Source organism: Schistocerca nitens, chromosome 7 (assembly GCF_023898315.1).
Source record: "Schistocerca nitens isolate TAMUIC-IGC-003100 chromosome 7, iqSchNite1.1, whole genome shotgun sequence".
Classification (NCBI taxonomy): domain Eukaryota; kingdom Metazoa; phylum Arthropoda; class Insecta; order Orthoptera; family Acrididae; genus Schistocerca; species Schistocerca nitens.
This window is the reverse complement of record NC_064620.1, coordinates 199,277,809-199,305,767: the sequence shown is the minus strand read 5'-3', so window position 1 is coordinate 199,305,767 and position 27,959 is coordinate 199,277,809. Positions and strand designations below refer to the sequence as shown.

Below are 27,959 nucleotides of genomic sequence, written 5' to 3'. Positions count from 1 at the left end.
CTAAAATACGATGTGGACACCGAGGTCGCAGAGACGTTAATATAGCAGTAATACTGACAAAGTGCAGGTCCTTATTGCTAACAACGTATGTCTTGACGTTGAGTATGGACTTCAGATGGATTTCATAATCAATATTTCAAATGCACAACGCGGACTCAAGCATAGGGCACCTTTCAAAACATGACGTGTAAGAACATTCCATTGCTGATTAAATATAGGATTCAAATGTCTTTGAAGATGTTGAAGGCAGCCAAGGAGGTAAGAAATGGGGCAACTTCCGGAGAAGAAGCAGTTTTTCTATTAAAACAGGCATATTCGGAATGTGAAACTGCTCATTAATTTCCAGTATTAAGGAAATGCCACACTACCCTCGACTGTAGAAAAGCTGTTTACTGTTAGACTCTGTTAACATGTGCGTCGAAAAATTAACAGAATATAGGTAAGCATATTAATTAAAACATATCAGTTGAGTAATTTTGAGGTGGAGAAGACAACCACTTTTAGATAAACTTAAGTCTCACTATTTGTGGCGTCTGAACGAATTACTTACTGTTTTATCAACTTTAACGTAAAATGATGTCTATGCATTACTCCAGGTCTCAGCATGATGAACGCATAGCTATGTCCTTCACGTAAGACGGTGAAAAAACAAATTCTTCACACGAATACAAAAATCACATTGTGTAAAATGTTCAACTGATAATCCAGTGTGCTATGAATTTCACATTCATTAGAGGAAACAGAAGTGAATAAACGAAAGACTGTGTTTTAGTCTCAACAACCGCAGGCGTTTACAAAATTCGTCTGTGCGAGAAATATAATAAAAAATAAATTTCTCAATGCAGAGGCTGACAGCCAAAGCTTCTAAGAACGTTTCCACGGGTCACGATGAACAATTGAGAAAAGAAAGCCTTTACTTTTCTCCACACCCCCACAGAAGGCTTAGGACCAGAATAACTCTCATCTGTAATTCTCAGTGCTGCGACGCACTGTTCGATAGGGTCATCAGCACTACTAGATTATTCGTTAACAATGCTGCTGTCCACAGAAAATTGTCGGTGGTTCAAGATCGTAAGGAAACGCAAGAGCAAAGGGGAAAAATTCCACTTTGGTTAATTCTGGGTAAATATACGATAATACACATAATAAAGAGACCGAGCCCGATAAAATCCGATCTCTGGCTTAGCGGTAAACACCTGGACGTCACCATGTCATTTAAATATTTTAGAGTAATAGTGAGAAGTCATATGACATGGGACAGGCATCTACAGGGAAGGAGAATGGAAGACGTCGGTATGTTGAAAAGGTCCTGGAATGGTAAAGCCCATATGAAAATGTCCCAAAGATTCCTGTGAATCTTTGGAAGAACTGTATTACACACTCCCTTATGGAGGCAATATATAGCTACAGATATTCCGCTGTTAATAGATACCGTTCGTCAAACTTAATTAAGAGCTATTCTTACGCTTCCGGAACAAGTTTCTTGCGTGGACGTTGCAGCGTGCCGCCAGAAGGATCAGGCACCTGCCCGTATAGGCAACCAGGGGTACATGGACAACTGAGTCAGCTCTCTTGTGCGCCCGTTAGCTGGGTCGCCTTGTAGCAGCGAATATACTGAAGGTTGGTTAATGGCATTGAAGGTCCTGAGGGGTAGTCGCACTATCATCTGAACCATATAAATCATGTTTGTTGCAAACTCAATTTCAAGAAAATTTAGACTTTCTGTTTGGCTCCAGGAAATCCAAGCAGTGTGACAGATAGCCAACTGTATCACTGATCTCGGTACAATGAAATTAATACAAGCAAGAGAACAATAGCAGTAAAGCAAATAAGAAGGTACATAGCATGAATGGAGGAGAAATTAATCGAAAACGCAACACCCACACAAACACTGTGATTCCAGGACAAACAAAAATGTCATGGAATGCTAAGGGGATAGCAGTGTTCACATCATACAAACTGCTATTATTCGAGAAACGCGTAGCTAACAATTAGGAAACTGTTCTTGATTTATTTAAGACTCATTTCTAAATCCTACAACGGAAATTGTTTACCATAACATAAATTATAAATCATTTATTTTTAGAGTAACAGCATTTATGAAATTTGTTTTGATCGAAGAAAAATACAAACTGCGATAATTTGAATTTTAAATTCATAGGAACAGAGATGTTATCAAGATAATTCCTCGCCAAATATATTCAATTAATTTATTATGTAGATGAAGCACGTAGGCCAGTGTGATAACGTTAGCCTATTTGTACCGAACTTCCATATTCTTTTCTCAAGTTGCTTGAAACTTCTACCTTTACCTTAGAAAATGTTTAAACCTGACGTCTCTTCAAAACGTTAGAAGTAGAAGAGATGACTATACAGAAATTGAAAACTGCATAACACTGAGAATGATTAGTAATTTTATTTAGTAATCTAGACTGGCGTTAGTGCCGCTACTTTAGGTCTCACTTAGCAATATTGTCAGAACTCTCGTTAGATTAGTTTCGAATGCAAGAGGATGTGTCAGCATCTGTTTGCATGTAGCCAATGCAGGAGCAGAGAGATAAATGTCTTTCATAGCAATGACTAGAAGCAAATGAGTCAAATCACGACGTCAGTATACGAGTGAAATTCACGGTGAAATTGCCATAATTATAAAATTTAATAAGGTCATTGCCATAAAAATGAAATTCAATTGTGACACGTGATATGGCTGAACTGCGAAACAAAATAATGTGAGATGTAAGTAATTTTTACTCACTGACAGTCTTCTTAATGACTATTGAACTGTGTGCTAAATATATCTGGAGTTCATATAATTATACCACATTCGTTTCCTTCACTAATATACAACTAAATTAACAGCTTTCAACAAAAACCCGACGTGAAGATACGCTATAATCAGTTGTAAGGTGGCAGATTACATGATATTTATTCAGAAAATAATATATGACAAATACCACGCGGATAGAGATAGCCATTGCACAGAAATAGTAGTATCAACATATCAAGGTTAATACTGGTACTTAAAGATTTTAGAACTGTGCACATTATCATTGGGAAGGTGGTTTGGACAGACACCGGAAAGAGTTGTTTATGATGTCGAACAAGCTAGGTGGCCGGCAGCTGTCATGTGTTTCACACGGCGGCTGCTTTGTAGCTTGAGTGGCACATGTGACCACAGGGGATATTGAGGGAGCCTGAGACCTCACAGGTGGAAGAAGAGAGAGAGGGCGTACGTGCGAGACAGAGAGAGACTGTTTCCCTCCGTTGCGGCTAACGGGAGGCAAATAAGGCGCGCCCATGAAAGGTGGGAGATCTGCGCGAGTCCTGATTGGCCAAAAAGCGTAGGAATACATGTGAGAGGAACGGAAAAGTTTGGCGGCAACAGAAACCGCGCGAAAATTCAGAGTCCTGATTGGCCAAAAAAAAAAAGGGTATGGATGTATGTGCGAGGAACGGCACAGTTTGGCGGCAACAAGATCAGAACTCTGGTGTCGGCGGTGGACGCTGAGGCTCTGCTCCGCAAGAGCTCTCATAAGGGGAAGGCGACATCACGCTGGTGCCTGGGACGACTGTCGTGATGTACGTGCGGAATTATGGTGATATTAGAGCCAACAGCTGGCAAAGTAGGGCATTGTAAATGAAAGTGCGTACGAGTTCCACTACCTCTTTGCTCGAGCTCTCTGATTCTGTGTCCGTCAAGGTAGAACTTTAGTAGAACCACTTGCGTGGCCAATATTAACCTAAGTAAATTAGGGACAGGGACGATTAGGGATACAGTCTCCATTGTGCCAACGGTAGGATAGTTAGTTTAGGGAATTAATTTGATCATCCTGTTTTTTAACGAATAAATGTAAGATTTCAAACGTACCATAATCAAAGCATTATTACTTCCGTAGGTAGCAAACTACTAAAAGACTAAGAGTTTTATTAGTAAAATAAATTATCATATTAATTTGATGCAAACGATACTGTGGGTATATTCGCGCATTCAAACAGAGCCGAGGTCAGATAGCAGTAACAAAACAAGAAGTTTCATAATCATTATACCCCCGTACGTTGCACAGTAATCACAAACTTCGTTCTAATAAATAGCTGCTTCTCTGTCACATTCATTGTTTCGCTAACCCGCAACGAAAATCTCATAACGGAATTTAACCTAGTCCCCCGACTGCACTAAAATGGAGTCTTACAGTACAATCTTCATTCCAAACAATTACTAAGAAATTTGCACATGCACAGGCTTGGTAGGCTGTTTCCATGGCTGTCTTAAAACGACAACAAAAACGCAAGGTAACCAGTCACTAAATTTTAAGTGCTTTTTAGGACACATTTCGGAGTGTTTGCTTCTCTATCAGGTGTTCAGCTCAGTAACATTTCATCCGGAACATGGTTGGTTTCCCAGGGGAAATGATCAGAACTTAACACCGGAAATCTCACTGGATGATGGAGCTAAGATTCCGGAACAAGTGGTAAAAAAATAAAACAAAGTAAAACTTAGTGACTGGTTACTTTGTGTTTTTATTTATAAGTACTAAAAATCTTGAGAAACTATTCCAGAGAAATCTTCAGAAATCCCCTAAATATCGCATGGTTTCGATCATTGGTTAACTATAACTATTCTTCCACTGGCCAAACAAAACTGATGCGTTGTCAACTATCACAGATGAGTCAAATCTCTACGACCAATGTCTACGCTGCCTGGTGGCGAAATGGACACTTGACGCGGTAAGGAAATTTAAACTACGGGGTCAGAAACAGTGAGAATAGCTTGCACGGCTGCTGCAGTGGAGGTTGTGCTGAAAAGTAACTCTTAAGAAAAAAGTTCGATACGTTGTGCTGTTTCCGAGCAAATTAGCAGTGACTTTAGCCAATCAGGAGGCTTAGTACGGAAATTCAGCTCTAAAATGCCGTAATGCGAGGACATCTTGGTGTCCGTGAGTTATCACATGTTCGAAAGTTCCAAACAAGTTAAAATGTGACGTTTTCGGAAGTGATAAATTTAAGCTAGGTGAGTAAAATCTATGTTGGGTTCGGCTTGAGGAAACTAAACAAAGAACAAATTTGGCGACATTGTCTCTGGCAGCCTGTGACGTTTTCGGAAGTGATAAATTTAAGCTAGGTGAGTAACATCTATGTTGGGTTCGGCTTGAGGAAACTAAACAAAGAACAAGTTTGTCGACATTGTCTCTGGAAGCCTGCTTGAATTTACGTGGGCAACGACCTGATTGACTAACTTCAGTGTTAAATAACTGGGAAACAGCGCAACGTATCGAATTTCTTTCTAAAGCACAACCTGCCCTGCAACCCCCTTACAAGCCTTTCGTACAGTTTCTTACCACCCTGTATAAGCTGAACAGAGATGAATGGGACATCAATCTAGCAACGATTCGGGCTGCAAATAGCGAAATCCACTAACAAAAGTGTTTTTGCCAAAATCCAGGTGTTTATGACCTAGCACCAGGGTATGAGCATCTCGGAAACGTGAAAGCTGGAAGAGTGTTAGTACGCTACTATCGTGAGCACCATGTAGAAAGTGGTTGAAGACGGGTGAAAAACCACGAATAGCCGAGAACGAGTTGCGCGTCTACGTATCATCACTCAAAGTCGAGATCGGAGGCTTTCCCGATTTCTAAATCAGGATAGTCTGCGATCTGTGGTAAATCTAACGACAGAGTACAATGTTGATGCAGGCATAAGTGTTTTGGAGTCCACTGTTCCACAATAGATGCTATGTTTTCCCATGTTGACCAAACGACATCCTCAATTACGACTACAGCCGTCACTGAATCATCTACATAGGGCCTTTGCTCAACGGAAACGGGTCGCCTGTTCGGATGAATAGCGTTCGTTGTTACACTACGTCGATAGTCGTAGATATTACCAGGTGAATGACTGCTCGGAGCATGTAATACGCCAAACAGCAACGCCAGTGGGGGCAGTATTACATAGTGGAGAACATACACCTCGGTTTTCATGCAGCCTGCAGTAGTAATCGAAAGCACCGTGACGGCTGTGGACTACGTGAATATTACTGCGAACAACCTGCTTGATTTTATGCTGGATGTATTCCCCAGTGGCGATGTCTTATAGCAGCAGAGTAATTGCCCGTGTCATAGTGCCAAAATCGTGCTACACTGGTTTCATGGACGTGATTGTGAACTCACATTGATATCCTGGTTGCTAAATTCACGTAATCTGAACCCGCTGGAACATATCTGGGATGCCATCGGGCGCAGCTGCGCACCCACAAAGTACTGGCCCGTAATTTACTGGTATTGCATGTTCCACGTACCTCCAGAAGCCTACCAAAGAATTGTCGTATCCATGACACGCAGAATCACTTCAGTGCAGTGTTCTAAAGGTAGACTAACACGCAATTAAGCTGGCGGTCATTACGTGATGGCTTGTTAGCAAATGAGCCGTAGAAGGGACATTCCCGGCACTTAGACTCTAGGTAACTATTTCACAAAATTCCGTAAAGGAAACATACTGAGAATCTGGAGGTAAGTTCGTTGTAATTGGAAGGTATCAGTATGTAGAGGGAGAGATATCATCATCAATTTGACTGTTGTCGGAAACTAGATTCGTTGGCTTAGCAGTAACCGGTGGCCAACCCCGCCTGGCTAGCTTCCAGCATGGCTGCCGTACCCGTGAGGGCGGAATGTGTGGCAGGAAGTTTCGTTTTCTAGATGCTTTCACGACTCTAGATTCGGCTCCTCCTCCACGTGTTTCGCACTGCACGCCCTGCTCTTCTGCTCAGCGTTGTACACAACTGCCAGCGCGGCGCCACACTTCGCTGGATCCAGCACCAACTGCGATGCTAACACTTCAACATGGACGCGCTACAGCCGCTTCTAGCTATTACCTCATATCTATGCAAAAGCCACCAGAGCGAGCGAACCAACTTTATTGCGTGAGCTCCGCTAACATCCTACAGCGATTTAGTCCGAGTAAGGAAATGTCTGGCTCATATCTACCCTATAGCTTCATCCTGACAGTAAGTCATAAAAAAAAATTCGTGTGACTGCATTCTAACACTTCCGTGTGACATCACTGTATAGAAAAAAGTGCAATTCTGCATAAAATTTGATTAACAGAATGTCCACAGCTGAGCAACCTAAGAGTCAGATTTTAATTCTCTTTAGCTGTAAATAGTTTTCTTGGTTCAGTCATGATCGATTTCTGGCTATTATAGACCCATCTTCAGCGAACAAGAACCATGAAGCGCGTGGTCGACGCACACTGAACACCACACTGAGGGGAGGGGGGGGGGGGGGGGGAGGTGACAGACGCACGCCGAGATACAGATTGTGAGCCGGCCATTTGCCTCATTGGCCATGTTTTCCTGAAGATGGGCTTATAATCGCCCGAACCCGTTCTTAATTCAGCCACTAGAACTATTTCAAACTAAAGTGGTTTATTGTCTGATTCCAGTACAATTTCTATCACTTTTAGTGTCTTGATCATCATAAATCCATGCTCTTATGGGGCACATGGTGAAATATGTTCCATTTGTCGAATAAATTTATATTTATATATGGTTAAAAATATTCTCAGCTAAAATCATGTTGCTTCGTCTCTCGAAAGATATAAATGAACTCATATACTGAACGCTAGCACCTCTTGTGTAAAGAAAATTTTTCATTCTGTCGTATGACTGTGATGTCTTTGACTGCAGATAACGTTCGACTGCAGTACTAGCGTATCTTCTGAATTAACTAAGTGGAAGAGGTATGTGCAAGTGTTCTGTGTATGTTTGGTCTGGTTTAAGATTACAACTTCATTCATTTCCAAAAGGACAACCTAATTATTGATATCCAAGCAGAAAACTCTGTAGAACCTGAAAGTACCAAACATGAGAAACACAGCACGCAATCAGGTTGAAGTTTGTATACTCCACATCAACAGATACTAGAAATTTCAAAGTAATAAAACCCGAGAACAGTACAGCTGTGCTTCTGAGGGAATAGAACACATCCAGTTATTAATTCTACAAACCACCCCTACTATCCATGTCAGACTCATTCTGTCAGATACTCAAAACCACCTACCACCAGAATCAATCAAAATAACAAACATTTCTTTACAATAAAGAATGCACACACATCATTCACTGTGTTGCTTGAACGCACACAAAAACCGTAATATCTGAAGCTATATGTGTGACCTGCATAGACAGGTTTCTCTTATCCAGTCCCCTATACTTATTTACATTTCAAAGGAAATAAGGCTACTAATTACTCACTAGATAATAATACTGGGAAACACGAAATCCAAATTTTGGTTCAAAAAAATGGTTCAAATGGCTCTGAGCACTATGGGACTTAACAGCTATGGTCATCAGTCCCCTAGAACTTAGAACTACTTAAACCTAACTAACCTAAGGACAGCACACAACACCCAGCCATCACGAGGCAGAGAAAATCCCTGACCCCGCCGGGAATCGAACCCGGGAACCCGGGCGTGGGAAGCGAGAACGCTACCGCACGACCACGAGATGCGGGCTTCCAAATTTTGGTACCTTTTTCTGCAAACATGTTTGTTAGATTAAATACCTGTAGCTGCGCTAAGGATTCGTTCCGTGTTCTTAGTAAAATTGTGGTACCTCTAAACTATCAGTAGACTCCTTTGTTAAGACGGTCATCATAGTCCCTTATTATTTAACGGGCACAAAAGAAATCGAATACAGATTCATTTCACTCGCGCTTTCGTGTTTTCTGCAGAATGTCTGTGCATTCTTCGAGCTTTGATTACCCCATTTTTTATTAGTGGATGCCAGTTCCACCAACACTACCAAAATACCTTTAACCAACACCTCCACGAGACATGCTGGTGTTGAAACTTCCATGTTCATAAACATACACTTTTTACTACATTAGCGGAAGTTTACATTCCAATAAAAGCTCTACAGTGACGGGTACTGAGCGTGTCATTCAACGCGTAAAATGGAAAATTGGAGGTCGATATCCTATACATGAACGGTATGCAGTTTCCATGCTTTATGCTTCATGGAGACTTGCGAGGTATCTTCAAAATTGGACAAAATGACGACATTAATAATTTCGCGTCAAAACGTTGAGTTATGTGTATTCCCAATTTTTTCAAAGATATGGGACAAGTGTTGTGGGTATTATCGACGAAGACTAGATTGCGAACAAAGCCAACAAAAATCATACCTTACTCAAACAGTTTATTATTAATATGGTACATTTTAAAAGTAATTTGTTCAATATTTAAACACGACCTATGTCATTTAAAACATTTGCTGAAGCGTAGATCTATTAGTCGCAGATTCATGTCCTTTCCGCAGGATGGTATTAGAACAACACGATAAAATTTTACATCTTTTGTTGGTTTCGACTAGCTTTTGCATTCCAGCCGTACACATATAATCTTAATTGTAACGTACTGAGGCCATCCTCTTCCTCAGATATTGCGAAAATTAAATTGGAATATAATGAACATGTAACATGCATGTCATTCTTAAAGAACATAATTATTTTTGTCACGATACGAAATCCTTCCGAGATGATGTTACACACTTTGCAGGATGATGGAGACAGATAAATTAATCAAATGTAAGTAACGGTCCGTGGTTCGAAAACGAACGAGTCGAAAGTTACAAGCAAAAATCATTCTGATACTTCTGACAGTGGATTACATGTCGGGTAGGCAACTTTCAGAGGTGGTGGTATGGACCAAACCAAGAGCTATGAGCAATTCGTTCAGTGGATGAGATATGTTTCACAATAGCGAAGATGAGCAAGTGCTCCTACCTCCTCAGGTATGCGTTTCAGAGCCTATGTTTATTAGACACTTTTTCGTGTTTTGATTCTTACTACCACATTTGAAAGTTACGTACCACACATTCTTAGCAACTACTTTACTGGTACATGTATTCCACTGTCGTCATCATCGTTTCCCCTCTGTCCAACATCTGGTCAGGTTGGGGTATCAATGGTACCTCGCCACTATGTATTTCCACCATTCTTCTTCCACAATTTGGTTCCATAGCAGTTTCCTCCTCCTTAAACTCATCTTTATTGTAAAAATCTATCTTGTTGTCTGTCTTCCTCTTGGTCTCTTGCCCTCCGTATTGAACTCCACCATTCTTCTTGGTATTCTTCCCTCTCCCATCCTCTTTACATGCCCAAACCATTTTAATCTATTCTTTTCAATTTTCTCAGTCAACTTCTTCACTCCAATTTCCTTCCTAACATCTTCGTTTCTCACTCTGTCTCTCCTCGTCTTAACTAGCATACTTCTCAGTAACTTCATTTCATCGGATTGTACCCTACTCTCCTCTCTTCTAGTCATAGTCCAAGTCTGTGAGCCGTAAATTAGTATGGGTGTGAAGTAAGCCTTGTATAGCTCCTGCTTGCACCTCATTGGCACTTCCCTTCCCCACACCATTTTCCTTGTAACTTTGGACCTGTCCGTTTCCGAAGCAGGAACCCTTACCTCAAATTGATTCGTTTATCCGTCTCCATCTTCCTTCAAAGTCTGTAACATCAAACTGTAAATAGACATTTATAGGTTCTCTGTAGCGTCGTTGGATAACGTTTCCGGACATGTTTTCCTGTTCATAACATTATGACTCAGTCCCCACTACAAGTCCTAGAAGTCTGTAACGATAATTTCCGAATACCCAGTGTAAAAAACTTCACTGGATAAAATGTTAGTCACCCTCTTAACAAAGAGCACTACTCACTTGGGAGCGCCCTAATTTCCGTAAACCGGTTACCAGCTTACCGCTGAAGTTAGACTATGGCAACACAGTGATGCGTATGCAACAGTCGATTGCATGGAATTGGCGCAGCAAGATGATTCGACGTGGATATGTGACAGTTTGGAAGAAAGTAACCTGATCAGACGTTGATGACGTTAACTCATTTGTTGATGTATCAACGCGGACTGTCTAACATGTCTGCAACAAAAGGTGTATCCCTCGCAGCCATTTAACACGGTGTAGGAACATTGGCCATAAAATGATATTAATCGACGGAGGGACCGGCGAATACTGAGCCTTATCAGTGACAGCCGGCTTCAAACATTACGGTAAACGCCGCTGTCAGTTGACGCAAATCCATCTGAACCAGTTTTTGAGCGAACAATAAGAAAGGAAGTGCACGCTGTGAACTCCTGGGAAATACTGTTGTTAATGGAACCATTTTAGCTGAATCGACTATTTTGCTGCAGTCGAAGTGGTTTTAAGAAGTGACGCGTTCCATATGATGCTGAAGCAGGAACTCTCATAAACCGGGAGGAATTTGGAGAGGCTGTAGGAAGCAATGAAATATCATTACACAATCAGAGAGTCCATGTAAGGCCCGCTCACATGTCCCCTAATTCGGTTTGGCGTGGTTTGTCAGAGTACGGGAAAGTGGATGCTTATGAACGGAAGTCAGTTATCACCAGTTCCCAGTACTGTGGAAGCGGACAACAACTGACTCAACGACAAGAAACACGCCGATCGTTTCCCCTCCTCCAGCAAAGTCCGTCAGCTCTGCGTCAAAATAGAGGGCTGTGCGCCACAATGAAGCATAAAACGTAGAACGTCGGAGAGCAGTAAGATATGTCGACACGGAAAACTGTAATGACTTGTCTATGTGCAAGAAAGTGTCACAAGTTCTACGTGAACGCCATATATGAATGACTTTTAATTGATAGAAATATCGATGAACTTAAAACATCGTTGATATCTTGCACACTTAACTCAGTACCTCATGCAATGATAGTATTGAATGTACAGCATGGAATGCTTGAATCTAGAGAAGCGAATATTGCTTAACTGTTTAGATGTAACACAAAATTCGTATAGTGGTTTTATAGCTGGTGAGAACACAATGGGCGAAAGTGAGCCTGAATTCGCTTTCGACGCCCGTTTAAATTTTTAGATCGAAACTAAGACGACGCGTTTTCATCGAGAATGAAGGAAGAATTATCTGGTGTTGAGACTTGAGTTATCGACTGTTAGTTTTTAAACACCACTCACAGCACTCAACTACGCTACAAAAATCTCTTCATCTTACACATCAAAGCATTGGAAGAGTCTAAGGTCTCATCGCTTACCTCACACCATCAAAAGTTAAAAATGTGGTCAATATGCAAAACACATTGAATTTAATAAACGAAAACATTGTCTCCAGTGGGATGTAATCGTAAAGACCTTTATTTAAATGGTGCAATTTGCTGATTTTGACGATATGTCACTTTCTAGCACATGTGTGATATTACGTATTAAATATTGTAAATTTGAAATTATTTTTCCTTACTTATTGAGTATTTAGAGTACAGGTATCAATATGACATGGGACGTTGCAACGCTGATGTGGATCCATTCCCAATATAATGATGGAATATGAAGTCTGCTTCGCACACGTAAAGAAAAATAATTTGAAAGTTAGAATATATAATACGTAATATGACACACATGCTTGAAAATAACAAATTGTCGATGTAGGTAACCGCTCGATTTTAATAAAAATCGTTTACATTACAGACTACTACGGACTATATCTTCTGTTATTAAGTATTTAGAGGCTGTGGATCCGCACAAAATAAAAAACACATTAAATTAAATGTCCTGGTCTTAGTTGGGAAGAATTCGTAAGTGCTCAACTCAACATTCTCTACGCTATTCTCAATGCGACAGAAAACCAAGTATCCGTCACGAAGAAGATAGGTGGCTGAATAAGGAAAATATCTCAGTTCCAGGACATTACGTAGCTGTGCAGAAGACAGAAATAAACATGCTCTTGGAGTTAAACTGATAGGAGAGTAGAGGCAATATACTGAAATACTGTTGTTGATATTACTGGTGATGAGAAGATTGGACGCCCAGCGTTCATACTAAAATCGAATTAGCCGAGTGTGTTTGAACTGGCTAAAATGTTGGAAAAACCTGTACAACAACTCATACGCGCGAGTCCATGTGTGTGTGTGATGACACTGATGAGTTTGGCAAGGTGGAAGTTTCCGCATACGTTTAAAGTAAGACAAGGAAGTTTAATTTAATGTACTCGTATACTTCACACTTCAACTACAGCAGTAAAACTGGATGATTTAGTTATGTCCCAGCAGTCAGAGCTCTGACTCCGCGAATGCGTTGGTGTATCAGATGGAGGCTATTCCACAGTGTGGTTAACTGCAACAGCATTCTTACTGCACGAGCGAAATGTAGGCTCCCATATAAATACGTTCCTCATTGTCAGTTACAAAACAGTGAGAATTAAAAAGAAGGGCAGGTAGTTCACTACATGAAGTCGATACAAACTGTGCAGCAGATAACTAAACAGGACTGTAGTTGTTGAGATATACTGCAGACATAACTGTGCTGGAAGAGGGAAATGATCGGTACACACTGCCACGACACGACACAACACGACACCGACTTGGACGACAGACTCCAACCAGTTGCGGGCGCCCCAGCACGTGATTCTGCTGAACACGAGGCGACGGTGGCACTGGGAGACCTTGATAGCAGCACCTGCTGATAATTCTTGCATCTCTTGCTAGGGTCCAGCGCTCCATGGGTAGTTCATTCACCTTGCGGTAGGTACCATCTCCTCAGGATCGTTACGCACGCCAGTGCTGGCTAGGAAAAATGTCTTCGAATTATGACCCAAAATTTCCTTGGGGACCCGAAGTTCATTCGGAAAGAAATGTAGTTCGCCATTTCCTCATGCTCCCTCCCCCCTCCTTCGGGATGTAAAACAAAGTTCTATCTTCAGAAGTGACATTTCTTCAATTCATCTAACGGCAACATATCCGACTGCTGTCATGGTGCGCTCTCATTCTTCCTCATTTTAATGATGCAGCCACCTCAGTATCAACTAGGCCACGTGTCAGAATCTACACAGTGATTCATTCGGTTCGCAAGAGAAATTGGCAGTTGTTTCAGTAGTGGATAGTTATATGTTATAATTAGAACAGTGTGTGACCAATTATATTCTTCAGGAAATCAAAAATATACATTAAAAGCCTTGATCTAAAGGGTTAATTTCTGTGATTGCGTAAATCAGTCTTGAAATTATCCAACTATTGCTTCGCTCGTGGCGTGCATGTGTGAATTTAACTCATAAGTTCAGTAGCACTCAATCTAGTCAGTATCTCGTCAGTATTGAATCTCATCGGTGCAAAATTCCAGTCAACGTTGAACATTGTCGACAGTGACTCCCTCATTACTGAAACTCATTAACAGCGTGGCTATTCATACATTTTTCTTGCTCTTAACGAACACCATGCGTATGTTACTTGTCATTCCCAAAATAGTTCGTATTATGTTCACTTGGCCTTCCATGACTATCGACTGCTTTAGTTTCAATTCCACATCGCTTCAAGAATTGTATCTTTTCTTTTACACATCTACGTCGACATCTTACAAATACTTCTCACAGATTACACAATTGGAAGATTATGTGAGTCACTGCAAAATACAGTATTAACGTCGCTTTGCCTTATCAAACTTGTTTTGGCGTGTCCTGTTTAATTCTGCATAATATTATGTTAATCAGATATTGCTTTCCTGCTGCGGAATCGCAGTGTATTCGGATTGTGTACGAAGCCATTTGCACAATACGTTATGATCTGCACACTGTGTTCACGAATGCATGCTGCATGTTTACTTCACAAAGTGGTTTGCTTTTGCTTTCACTTCCACTAATATACAACAACCACAAAATGTGACTCTTGACGTAGTATTACTGAACTAAATTCACGAAAAATTGTTGAAAGTTTTAGACCAAGGCGGTTATCTTTATTTGTGCTGATTACGGTAAAACACTTCTAGTCAGGAAATATCTTACAAGAGATCTTGTTCTGTTAGGGTAATTATGTTCTGTACATATGGTTTATCGTAATTAATACTGAAAACTGACTTTTTTGAATTATATGATAACGGAAACAGTAATTTCCAATAGAAAATAGTCTATAAACTATCAGTGTAATACATAATTGCCAGTGTGTGCTTATGAGCCCCACTGACCTCGTTTAAAGTTAGTACAGGTATGTTTTAAACGTAAACTTTCCTGTTAATTCTCCAACTAACTGTGGTCAAGTTTCACTCATGGCCTGTCGTAACAAGAAATACACCCTTGTGCCTGTTAAATGAGGTGTCGATTTCTCATTGTGATACTATACTCGTCTCTGTAGTCAGCTACAGATTCTGTCATCCCAGAGCCGCCCCCGACCGACACAGAACTGTATACTTCGTAGTTCCAGTTCTTGATCCTTATCAAGGGGGCTGCTGCACACTTGCTTTTCATAGGTCCATAGAAAAAATCGGGGACTGACGTCAAGCGATCTTGGGAGCTTAGGTACGGACCCTGATCAACCCACAGAGGAGCATACTGGCACGTTAGATGTGTCTTACATCACTATCAAAATATGCCAATGTCTCTTATGTCTGTACCATATTCGCCAGTGCTACGCAGGCGGAACTTGCTCAACCAATCCAGCAAGATTTCGTTTTAGATACCTTGGAATAATGCTTGGCTCAATGATACGATCACTACTGCCCTACGATACCTCCGGTATCAGCTTTGTTACGATCAGTTCTTATGCTCGTCCAAGTGTTTTGCATGCACTATGCGAAGCGCCGGCAGAGGCACACGGCGCCTGCCTGTGTAGGCAACCTGGGCCACATGCACTGCTGGAGCAGCTCTCTTGCTTGCCCTTTAGCCGAGGAGGATTGCCGCTTAAAAACCAGAGAGGGAATTAGCAGTGGATGTACTGCACGATTTTTAGTGGAACTTACGCGACACACTGTAAAGATACAAAAAGTAATGATGCAAAAAGTAATGTTTCCGATATGATGACTCACAAATGTAACATAGGTTTATTTCAAATTTGAGTCCATTTAGATGGGGAAATAATCAGCAAGTACAAATTCAAACGTATTTGTACCATTTAGGACAATACTTCATAACGAAATCAGTTGTGGTTTATAGCCGATCATTGACAGTTACCTCCAAAACTTGTAGCTTGCGATCTCCTTTTTAGTGGAAAGTTTTTGCTTCCGTTATCAAATACTTCGACTGGTGTCGGTTTTCGCTTTTAGTTACTGTACAAATTGTATAAAAATTAAATAATAATCAGTCTTAATTATAAGGATTTCTTAAAGCTAAGTATCACACGTCAGATGATAACCGTTTTCGATTTTCTTAAAAATCACTTTCAAACTATGTATCGGAAACGGTAAACTTTAATATTCTTTAGAGAGAAACAAGCATCAAATTTACACACTTCATCTGTACAATAAAATTGATAGACAGACTTACCACATAAAAAGCATGTGTACAATCAGACGGTAACCAGTGACGACAGTGGAGCATTGTAAGTGTGGGAGGACACCACCAGTAGCTGTTAAATAACACCAAAACGCTACGCGTTATAACGAGGAAGCTCCGCCTCTCGCCTGCTGCGTGACATCATTTATAACCAGTAGGGCTTAACATACGATGGTTAAATATGTAATCAATGAAACATAGATCTAGATGTTCATGAAGATAATTATTGCTTTGTCCTGCTTACTTTGTGCTATCCTTAATATTGTATTTCAATATAAAATTAAGCAGGACTTAGTAGTAATTATTTTACATTGGTAAAAATAATTATAAACATACGTATGAATAAATAACCAACAGAAATAAAGTGAAGAACGTTAAACCACCGTCTGTGTGGATTGCTTGTAAGTTCAAACTCAAATATTGAAGCAAAGACGAGAGTAGCGGTGCCAAACGTTGTCTTGGAGACGGTAGCTTGATGTCTCTCGATGAAATCCTAAAACTCGGTAGTAAAGCAGTATAAGTGGCGAAAAAATGTCTGATCATATGTAAGAATGATTAAACTAAAAGTGATAAAAGGAAAATGCACTGACAATTAGTCGAAAAATATCATATAAACATTGAGAGGCTTATGACTCAATTTCATGATAGAAAAAGAATCATAATTACCACCTTTACAGTTTATAATCAATCTTATCAAAGATGAACAAAAATTGAAAATAAGTACATATCTATAAAAAGAAGAGGAGCAGAGAAATTACAGATAAATTTAAAAAAAGAGAAATGAAAGGGCAGATATACATTACAGCAGATTGTCAAAATGATCAAAGACAAGTTTCTCGTCAAGGTCCAATTGCTCATTACGTAAGGTGGATGGCAATCTTTGATAATGAGTATAGGTTCCAATTCCTTACAAGGCGTGTAATAAGAGCCCTTTGGAGGCGTGTTTAGGATTTTTAGATTCTCCTGGATAATCCCTCCTGAATATTTGCTATTTATGAGATGCTACCCCAACACAGATTTAGTACAGGCTACGCCAGTTTCGAGCTCCTTGAAGCGTGAAAGAAAATTACAATCGGTTTGTCCTATGTAATGATTACGGTAATCATTACAAGACACCTTGTAAATACTCGAATTCAAAGATTTATTATCTGTGCTTCAGACTTTATGTGTCATGTTAGTCTGAAGTACTTTGTTGATAGCAATAGCCAGGTCTGTTTTTGATAAACCAATTTACTCTCTCAGACAGGTTACTTGTATAGGTCATTTCATCATGTACTATAAAAGATATGTAGGTGATACGTTATTATCTTATAGAGCTCCAGAAAAAGAAGTTAATCATTTAGTTATAGTTCTACGTAACATTCATCCAAAATTATCTTGTACTGTAGAATACGAGGATTTCAATGCAAATGAGGTTGACATTGTATATAATAAGTTGAAACGAAAATCCTCGGACGCTCCTGTCACTACCACCTCGAAATTCGCTAAAGTGACCCTCATAGGTAACCTGTCTGACAGAATCGACAGGTTTTTTTAAAAAAGTACAGCTACAACCCTGGCGTTTACTACCAACAACCTACTCCAAAATAAACTGAGATATAACGTTGGAAATACGGGATAGTAAATTTTTGCACTCGGGGGTTTAAAAGATTTTTTCTAATCACTGCGTTAGTCATTACATAGAACAAAGAGGCCGTAATTTTATACTCGCTTCAAAGTGCAAACAACAGAAGTTGTATGAAACATGTTAACAATCTGTACTAAATCAGTGTTCGGGCAGCATCTTATACATAATAAATACTGAGGAGGGTTTATGCGGGAGAATCTAAAAGTTCTAGACAATGACCGAAAAAGGCTCATAAGACAACCATCTACCCTAGTTAATGAGGAATAGGACTTTAGGAGGAACTTTTCTTTGATCTACTTGACGATTTGCTGCAAAGAAATCTGCACTTCTGCTTCCATTTCGTAAAATTATCTGTAGTTTATATTCCCCCTCTTTTTATAAAATACATATTTCTCTTCTGTTTATATTTTTATATGACTGGTTATAATTTATAAAGGTGGTAATTATGCTACTGTGTAATTAAGTCATAAGCCTGTCAGTGTGTTTATGTCGGTTTTCGACTAACTATAAGTGAGTTTTCGTTTGTCATTTTGAATTTAACTATTCTAATATATGTTCAGACATCATCTCGCCACCTATACTGTTTTGCTACCGAGTTTTAGGTTTCATACCTCTTTAAATTCACTTCCGATCGTCATTCATCGATCGTTGTCTCCATGGTGAGGCGTGTTTCTGCCGTTAGCTCTCATATTCCTCGCCTTCGACGCTATGCATCGAGAGGTTCGAAGCTACCGTCTCCAATATTCAATATTTGAGTTTGAAGTACCACTCAACGCCCGTAGAAGGTGGTTTAGTGTTCTGACGTTCATTTCTGTTGTTTATTTATTTTCGCCAATGTAAAATAATTACTACAGTTTCCTGCTTGCTTTATATTATTCTTAATAGTATACTTTATCTACATCTAGATCTACATTTTATGGTTTACTTATGTTACCATCGTATGTTAAGCGCTACTGGCTATCAATGATATCACGCAGCGGGCGAGAGGAGCTTCCTCTTTATAGCGCGTAGTGTTCTGATGTTATTTAGCAGTTATCAGTGGTGTCCTCCGACACTTTCCAACTCTCTTCCTCCACCTCTGCTCACCATATGATTGTATACAAGATTTTTACTGTGTAAAGTCCGTCTATCCATATTTATTGTGTAGATGAAATGTGTAATTTTGACGCCTGTTACCGTCTATAGAATACTAATGCTTAACGTTTCAGAGAATGGTATGAAGATGATTTTTGAGAAAATCTAAACCAGGTACCACATGACGTGTGATTGTTACCTTTTAATTAATCCTTGCGGTCAGGACTTATTGGTATTTTAATTATGTATCTGATCGTTGTCAATTTCCAACAATTTTTTCAAAAGTTATGTTTAAAAATTGTTCAATGTTTTCGTTTCGTTGTCTTTACTGGCCTGTAGAACGTTTTCTTTCTGTCCATTTCCGGGACATATTCGACGTTGATTTAGAGGCATCAACATTACGTGGAGTGAAATGTGTGACTTTCTTCCGAAATTTCCTTTGTAACTTCCATATGCCGCAGGCCCATTATTCTCTTCGCCCTGTCTCCGCCACTTCGCCCTATCGCGGTGTTCAGCAGTGATCATGGGCGGCGTGCCCCATGGATCTGGTCGCATAACTATACGATAAAATTTTTAACCACACCAACGCCCGGCGCCCGGCCGTTGCCAGTCCTAAGTCTGGACAAAGTGGGAAGGGAAGTTTTATGCCGTAATTATGCCGGCCAGCGAGACGCGGGACGGACTCCAGCTCCCCGCACGACGCACGACTCCACAGCCCTAGCACTGCCCGTAGCTACGCCGGTGTTTCTCACGGAATGACAACAACTCACGTAAACTGTATTTCCTTTTTGCAGCTGTCGCTCGCTTGGCTATAAATGCAAGTAGTTAAGTACCATTAATGTGTATTCAATCTCTTCTAGTACCTGTTGCTCTCTCTCACTGTGTCGTCTTGTGTGTGTGCATGTCTCAGACATTTTTGAATGTTATCCCACAATAAATCTAGCTACTAAATATAATAATTTCACAGTAGTATCTAAGCATACAAGAGCACAAATGTGCGGGACATCCGAATTCAAGTGCAATCACTGCAAACATCTATTGTGAAAGGTATCCTAATTTCATACCTGTAAACTACATATGAAAAGTCTTCCTCCACAGTTGCTGGTGTTTCACGTGTGCTCAGAGAGCTATAATTCTAATTACTTTGATCATGTTGTGCTCTGTAACTAAGGTACATATTAAGAAAAACCATCGCAATTCTATTTCAGAGACACCACAACTAGTTTCGTTCTAAATTAACAATTTCAAGTGGCTTAACTAATTCTCATAATGTGACATAAATGTTCCGTTGTCATGATTCAAAAACGTCTAATCTCCATACAAAATGCTAAAAGGCACGTTATAGATCGGTACACCGACAGCCATCAGTACAAGCACGAAACGTAACGACATATCCCACTTTGCTCAGTATAGCATGTAAAGCAATCAGTATTGCGCAGAATGTTGTGATGTTCGGTGCGTGTATTAATGGCTGTGATTGTACCAGACAATCGTCGAAGTGCCTCAGTGAGCTTGTCGTGTTCCAGGATGTGTCTTTTAGCGTTATGTACGGCGATTAGACAATTTGGACTCATAACAAAGGCACGTTCCAGTTACGATGATTTTTGGTGAACTTTCAGTCACCTGAAGACGATCATGTAGAATGAAAGTTTCCGGGACGTATTAAAGTACCTGAAATATAGCTGCGATGTTTTTAAATATTTAGTTATATTTTTATCACACGTTAACGTTTCCTGTTCACTTCAGCCGCATAGTTAAAATCAGTTCGCTTGTAATTTCATTTAACTGGCAACAACAGGTGCATTTTGTATAGTGACTTGTTTGAAATCTAAAAACTCAGCAAACCATTAAACTCTATTTAAAACAACCTACAGACAATAAATCTTTATCTTTGTTTTAAGATGGTCTACAATACTTTTTGCAATATGCAAACGCTCAAGTCCAGAAATTTACAGATTTGTTGTTTGGAAATTTGAAAAGTTGTCGTAAGGTCGTATGGGACAAAACTGCTGAGGCCATCGTTCCCTAAGCCTCAACACAACTTAATCTAACTTAAAGTAACTTGTGCTAAGGACAACACAAACACCCGTGCCCGAGGGAGGACTCGAACCTCCAACGGGGGCAGCCACGCGCACTGTGGCAAGCCGCCCCTGACTGTGCGGCTACCCCGCGCGGCAGATTTGTTGTGAAAAGATCCTTATTTGCCTCGCTTCATAACTTGTTTGCTAATTCATTCAGTGATTTGGTTTGACCACCAAGAGCTTGACACACTATTTAGTATAAGCAAATGCTTAACAAGACTTTTCTATAGCACCGAGAACCTTGATTCTTCTCATTAGGAGTGATAATTGCTTCTGCCGTCTTAACCACTAGTTCTGTGTGACAGTCAAGGAAAGGCACAAGCCAAGCTTATTACTCAAATATCTAAGACATTCGCAACGTTCAGTCAGTTACGATATTTTTTTTTATACTGACCAAACGTGTCTTATGTCCTTGCACTACTAATGCTTCTTTCCGTTAATGTTACGTAGAAAACAACAAATTGTATGAAGAATAACCACCAGGTTTAGTCAAGCACGTGTGAGGGCATATAATGCAAGAAAGAGAGAAATGTCTCCCTGAGAGGTGTTGCATTCACTATCCATTACCGCAAACCATTTTATCAGTTTTTTAGCTTTCAAACAGTTTTCATGTCATAACTGTACGTAGACACTCATCAATTACACCGGCATATCAGCTTAATGAGGTTCATCCATTACGCAATAACCTATTGTATAAGTAAAATGAATTTGTGGCAAGGTTCCCAGAATTTCTCACTTTAAATTGGTCGACCTTGTTCATACGCTAAACGTAATACTACGTTTGTTTCGGGGTGCACAAGAAACACCTTATAAAGTTTTGCTTTTACTTAACCATACTGTTACAATAAAAGCATGAAGAAGCATAGTGAAACTGTTATAATTAAATAAATTGTGAGTCCTTGAGAAATCGAATGGAATCCTTTAATAGCAAGAGTACCACTCTGTTCCACTATAAAATCGTGCAAGAGCTCAGTAAATAAAGTCTTTGATTCCTTGGCGATATAATTAACCTGTTTCACGAGCCAACCACAATCTTTTGTAAATGTAATACTGTGCCATAACAATTAAAAATCCTCACGTCGATTAACAGTACTTTTTAATTGTGAATGTATCATGTCCCTCTTGACTACTGTTATGAATCGAAACAAACCTCAACATTGTGTCAAACTACTTGTGCTTTAAGTTTCTCTTATATTCGTGTATTCCGTTACCATCGATTGTTGAATGAATTGAAAATTCTTCACATACACTTATGAACTTGAATACAATAATCACCCAACAGGTAAAATGTCGCTCTGTCTATGAGAAACAAGGCAGCTATAGTGCATCGTTCTTTCGATTCTGCAGTGTTACGTGTCAAGGGATTTATAGCAGCAAATATAATTCCAGCAGATAATAAGAATGTGCGTTGTGAAGAGCTGTGGGAAGATAACCAATCGATAAGCGGATATTTGGTGGTACGATATATCGTTCTGAGACAAATAGTTATCCTCAAAGAAAACAGCACACTGAATACATCTCTAGCAAACAAGGCGTGAGAATGGCCACAAAGGATTAGGCCCTTATTAAATGTCACACATACAGTAACATATTTACACCACTGAAATTTTACATGCTTTGCTGCTTGTGTTCAGAAAGCATTCTCGGAGAAGTCTATGCATTGAAACATTGCCATCGGCGCAGTACCATAGCCAGGCCAGCAAATTCATTTCCATAGTTACACTGCCTAAAGACGATTTTCGTGTGCTGGTTGTTAGGATGTTGTCTGTTGCTGAGCACTGTTTATAAAAATTTGCGATTGAACCCCATTTTCCAAAAATTTGCGTCCACCCAACGTTTTGGCTCTGAGCACTATGGGACTGAACAGCTATGGTCATCAGTCCCCTAGAACTTAGAACTACTTAAACCTAACTAACCTAAGGACATCACACACACCCATGCCCGAGGCAGGATTCGAACCTGCGACCGTAGCAGTCCCGCGGTTCCGGACTGCAGCGCCAGAACCGCTAGACCACCGCGGCCGGCCAACGTTTTGCACCACTGTTATATTTTCCATACTTTATTCTTTTAGAGAGCAGGAAAGTTAAGTGACGTGCATATCTTCGAAGAGGACTCCAATATCTTGTATCTTTCACTGCCCTAAATCCAGGTTCTACACTCATTAATGACGTCAGAATGTAATGATCCAGGATCACTTATCTCAAATTGGTACATTTACCCTTCCCCATCACTCCTGAAAGCTGTAACAACATCGCGGAATCAATCAGTACATGAACGATGCTACGCACCTCGACCTGATAATGGTGGTGTAACAGTAAACCAACGTACTTTTAGATAATAATTGCAGTCCTTAAAACATAGTATCTCCAGTGTTTTGTCTTCTGAAACCACAGAGGTACTTACTGTAGTGTAAATCAGTATAAAGGCGTGAATGTATTTAGGAAAATTAACATTGTCGGTTGGAATTGTTGCGCAAAGTGTATATGCAACAGTATGGGATCCAGTACACTGACAAATGCAATGAAATAGTATCGTATTTGATGTCGGTAGTACAGTACATAACAAGACATCAAAGATTCAGGTGGTAGAGGGTGGAACTCAGTGCAAAGACAGTCGGCTCTGTGAGGTGTTAATGTGTACATGTCTTTCCTGCAGATACGAGACACCTTTAATGAGCGTGCGTATTGTGTACATGAAGCACGATTGTGACATAGCATTGCGGAAAACAATTATCATGCGATGAAAAAGCTAAGTCGTTGCGTAGAATGAAATAGGACTCTCTAATCGTCAGTCTCCAAGTAGTTGAATCCTTTAAGTACAGTGATTAATAATTATAATTTTGATATATTCGCGCATAGTGTGGACAGAACGGATAATATAGACATGTAAACGGTTACTTTTGCGCAAAGCAAGGGCCACAAACCGTTATTCTTTTCAACTTGTTGCTGGTCTACAAATACCAGTAACTGCCAGACGTGGACGACAAATATTGTCAAATGAAAATATCTCCATCCAAGAAAATTCTGCAGAAACGTGCTCTACTGCCCAAACAGGCTAGATTGTAGTTTTCTGGAAAACATGTCACGGACTTGAGAATGGGATAAAGTGATCTTCGGTGATGAGAAAAAGTTCAAGTTAGATGGTCCGGATGGATTTCAGTATGATTGGCATGGTCTGAGAACAGAACAGCAGATAAGAATGAATAGAAATTTTGGTGTAGGGCTATGATTCGGGCAGCATTCTACACTAAAAGTAAATCACGCATTGCTTGCGTGAACACTAGAATGAACTCTAATATGTACTCTGAGACAATAGAGACAGTGTGAATTAGAATGTATGGGAACCTAGGGAACCTAAATGTAAGTTTCAACAAGACAATGCACCTCTCAAGATTTCTGCACAACAAAAAGGTAGTTTTAAGATAATTATATCGATGTCTTGCACTGGCCTGCACATGGTTTGGATTTTAATCTCCTGGAAAAAATTGGGAAATACTTGCAAAACGTGTTTATTGCACTGGAAGGCGATTTGAGGCCGTATTCCTGCTGAAAAGAGCATTACGAGAAGAGTGGGCGTCAGTTTCACTGTAAGAAAGATAAATCCCGAAGAAAATTTTTGAGGTAATTAAGACGAATTGAGGCATTGAGGCAGTTTCCATGCAGGAAACGCAAACACCTTTTTTTATTTATTTTTTTTAGTCGTGTTATGAAAGAAACTGTGTCATTCCGATATGTTTGTTTATGGCTTGTATGTACACTGATGATCCAAAACATTATGACCACGTGCTTAATAGCACGTTTGTCCGTCTTTTTAACGAAATAAATCACTCATTCTGCGTATCAGTGATCCGACGGTTTGTTGGAAGATTTGTGGAGGTATGTGGCATTACATGTCTACGAACACGTCATGCAATTCGCGTAAATAGCAAGCTGCTTATTTGCGTACGCGGTGATATACGCCCGACAGCCTCCAGGATAGGTTGCATAGGACTTACATCAGGCGAATTTGGTCACGCAGACGTCAACGTGAGTTGGTGCTCTTCAGATCACTGTAGCACGGTTCCGGCTCCGAGACGCGGACAATTACACGGCTGAAAGCTGACATCGCCGTCGTGGAGCACATGAAGCATGAAGGGATGCCGGTGGTTCGCAGCTGTCAGCGTGTCTTATATTACTACCACAGGTCCCATGAAAGCGCAGGAGATTGTCTCCCGTAGCATAACACTGCTCCCACCAGCCTGCATCCGTGACACACTGCTCGTTTCGATCCGCCGTTTACTTCGATGACGGCGTCTGTGGAGACGACCAGGGACCAAGCGCAGCAAAAATGTGATTCACCCGTACACCCGCCACGTTTGCATTGTTCGACGGCTGAATCCCGATGATCCCGTGCCTACTGTAATCGTAACTGGCGATGTGAACGCTAAGGGTGGTCTGCTGCGGAGCTCGATGTTCAGCAATGTACGATGAATGGCGTGTTCCGAAACAATTTTTCGTGCACCATCATTCGGCTCTTTCGGCAGAGATGCCACAGATAACAATCTATCCTACTTTATAGACCAGACAAGCCTCCCAAGCCCACGTTCTGTGAAAAGACATGTACGTCCAATCATTTGGTGTCTGGTGGTAGTTTCACTGTCCTCCTACCTCTTTCCGTAGGTGCTTACGAATGGATCGCGCGAACATACGAATAGCTTCGCCGTTATCGAGATATCCGTTCACAGGCTCTTCGTAATAGTAATCTTCTCTTTGCCAAAGTGGCTTATCGCAAAGGAATTCAGCATTTTCAGCCAATATCTTCATTAGGGTGATTCCCTGTCCTTGTCTGCTCCTCTTACTACTTTTGTTACCTCGTCACGTGGCCGTAACGGTACCAGGCGCCATTCAACATCGCAGTGAGCAGTGGTCATAATGTTTCAGCTGATCAGTGTATGTATCTACTAGTTTGAGACATTGTATAATCAAGTGCTCTACCATCTGAGCTACCGAAGCACGACTCACGCCCGGTACTCACAGCTTTACTTCTGCCAGTATCTCGTCTCCTACCTTCCAAAGGTCCCAAGGTCCCGAGTTCGAGTCTCGGTCGGGCACACAGTTTTAATCTGCCAGGAAGTTTCATATCAGCGCACACTCCGCTGCAGAGTGAAAATCTCATTCTGGATTGTATAATCAATTTGTAGAAACCTTGCCTTGCCTTGATACTGATTTTCACAACTGTAAGAATGACCATGTAAGTAACAGGTGTAAACCTGACACGTGAACTGAAAACGGTGTGCGCCTGAACATAGGCCTACATGAACATAATTGTACTGATCGCAGCAAAACCATAATTGTGTTGAATACTGCAAAAATCGTTATGCTTCTACCCAGGCTTTGTATGTGATGATTTAGTTTTACTTAAGAATGAGAGATGGTAGAGAAGGAGGGCAGACACGGGGTGTCAGTGTTTGAGGTGACGTGTGTGGACAGATGCTGGTATCGGCGGCGTTGGCATTGTGGCTGGCAGCAGTGCCACTGTTGGCGTATCCCGCGTTCGGCATCAAGCGCTACGGCCGCAACTCGGGCGTGTCGGCGGGGGCGGTAGCGGCGCCGGGGGCGGCAGCGGGGGCGTGGCCGCGCGCCTACTACGGCGACTACCACTACGCGCAGCAGCCGCAGCCGCAGCCGCCCCTCGCCTACGCCTACCCGCCGCTCCCCTACTACTACGAGCAGCCGAGGCAGCACCCAGGCTACGGCTTCTACAATTACGACGACGATGTGGTGGCCTCCGACCCGATAGAAGACATTGAGGTAAGTCGCTCTCGAACGCACAGTCCTTATTCGATTGGCAGAGGATTCATTTAGTACTTGCCTGAGCGCTGCTACGCACGCCTGACAAAACATTCGTCACATCCAGGAGACATCAAGCTAACGCTGTCTACTATAGTAGCATCTAGTCTTGATAATTGCGTCAATTCGTCGAGAATGACTGCACAAGTTCCTTCAGGTATGCCTTACCTGCCGCAATTTACGGACTGTAAGATGCATTTTTTTCTTACAAAAATTGTCTCCAAAATTCAGGCGCGTCTTGTAATCGAAAATAATATAAAAATGGCCAGTATTTGATTTAAAATTTCCGCCAGTATTAAAAATGGCCATATATTCTGTCTGGCAACAATGGACTCAACAAGGAAGCAGCAGTCCAACTTAGAGTTGTGGGGATTCACAAACTTGCTAACACTGTCTCCCTCCCACCCCACCATCACAAATCCTGAACACTGTCTAGCCTATGATAGGTCATTGCAGTCTACGGTTCCAGTGAACTTGAACAGAAAGTGATTTGCGTTATCGGTAACAGTACAATGTTTTGCTAGTAGCTACTTTCGTAACGGAAAAAATGAAAGGTAGTCTTATGATGCGGGCTATAATCTGAAAGTAATACATAAGCAGAATGAAATAGAAACAGAGCAGCTGAGCGGCATTTCGGCTCTCCATCAACAGAAAAATCCATTCTCGATTAGCAGGCTAGTAAAGAAAAACTGAAAAAAGTAAGAACGACAAAATGTGCAAATAGATGACTGAACGCAAAATGGCCAAAACTAGGTGAGCTATTGAGATGGATTCGAGGACACAGTCAAAATGGAACTAGAACTGACGAACTGCCTATTGGCTTCTGTCACAGCCAGAACTTCCGTGTAGAGAAGCACTATCACACGCGCTCGTTCAGAGAAGCTGTAGAAATACCAAAACACGCGAACAGTTTGAACAAGAAAGAGGAAAGCCTTAAGGTAAACGGATCCTGGCTTCCCATACTGCAGCGAACGACCGTTGCAGGTAGCAAGAGGAGAACCGCACCGGAAATGACCGCGGAGAAGCCCTCGGACGTTGGCGCGCCAGGTACATATAGTCT

General features: G+C 40.9%; 1 long non-coding RNA gene across 1 annotated transcript in view; it reads left to right on the top strand.

Annotated features, from left to right (window-relative positions):
- The window catches only part of LOC126195400 (uncharacterized), a 41,405-nt gene extending 14,762 nt beyond the window's left edge, over positions 1-26,643 (top strand). Inside the window, exon 3 of the long non-coding RNA XR_007538601.1 lies at positions 26,540-26,643. This is a non-coding gene — a long non-coding RNA (uncharacterized LOC126195400). The remainder of the gene's footprint in view (positions 1-26,539) is intronic.
- The last annotated feature ends 1,316 nt before the right edge of the window (positions 26,644-27,959 follow it).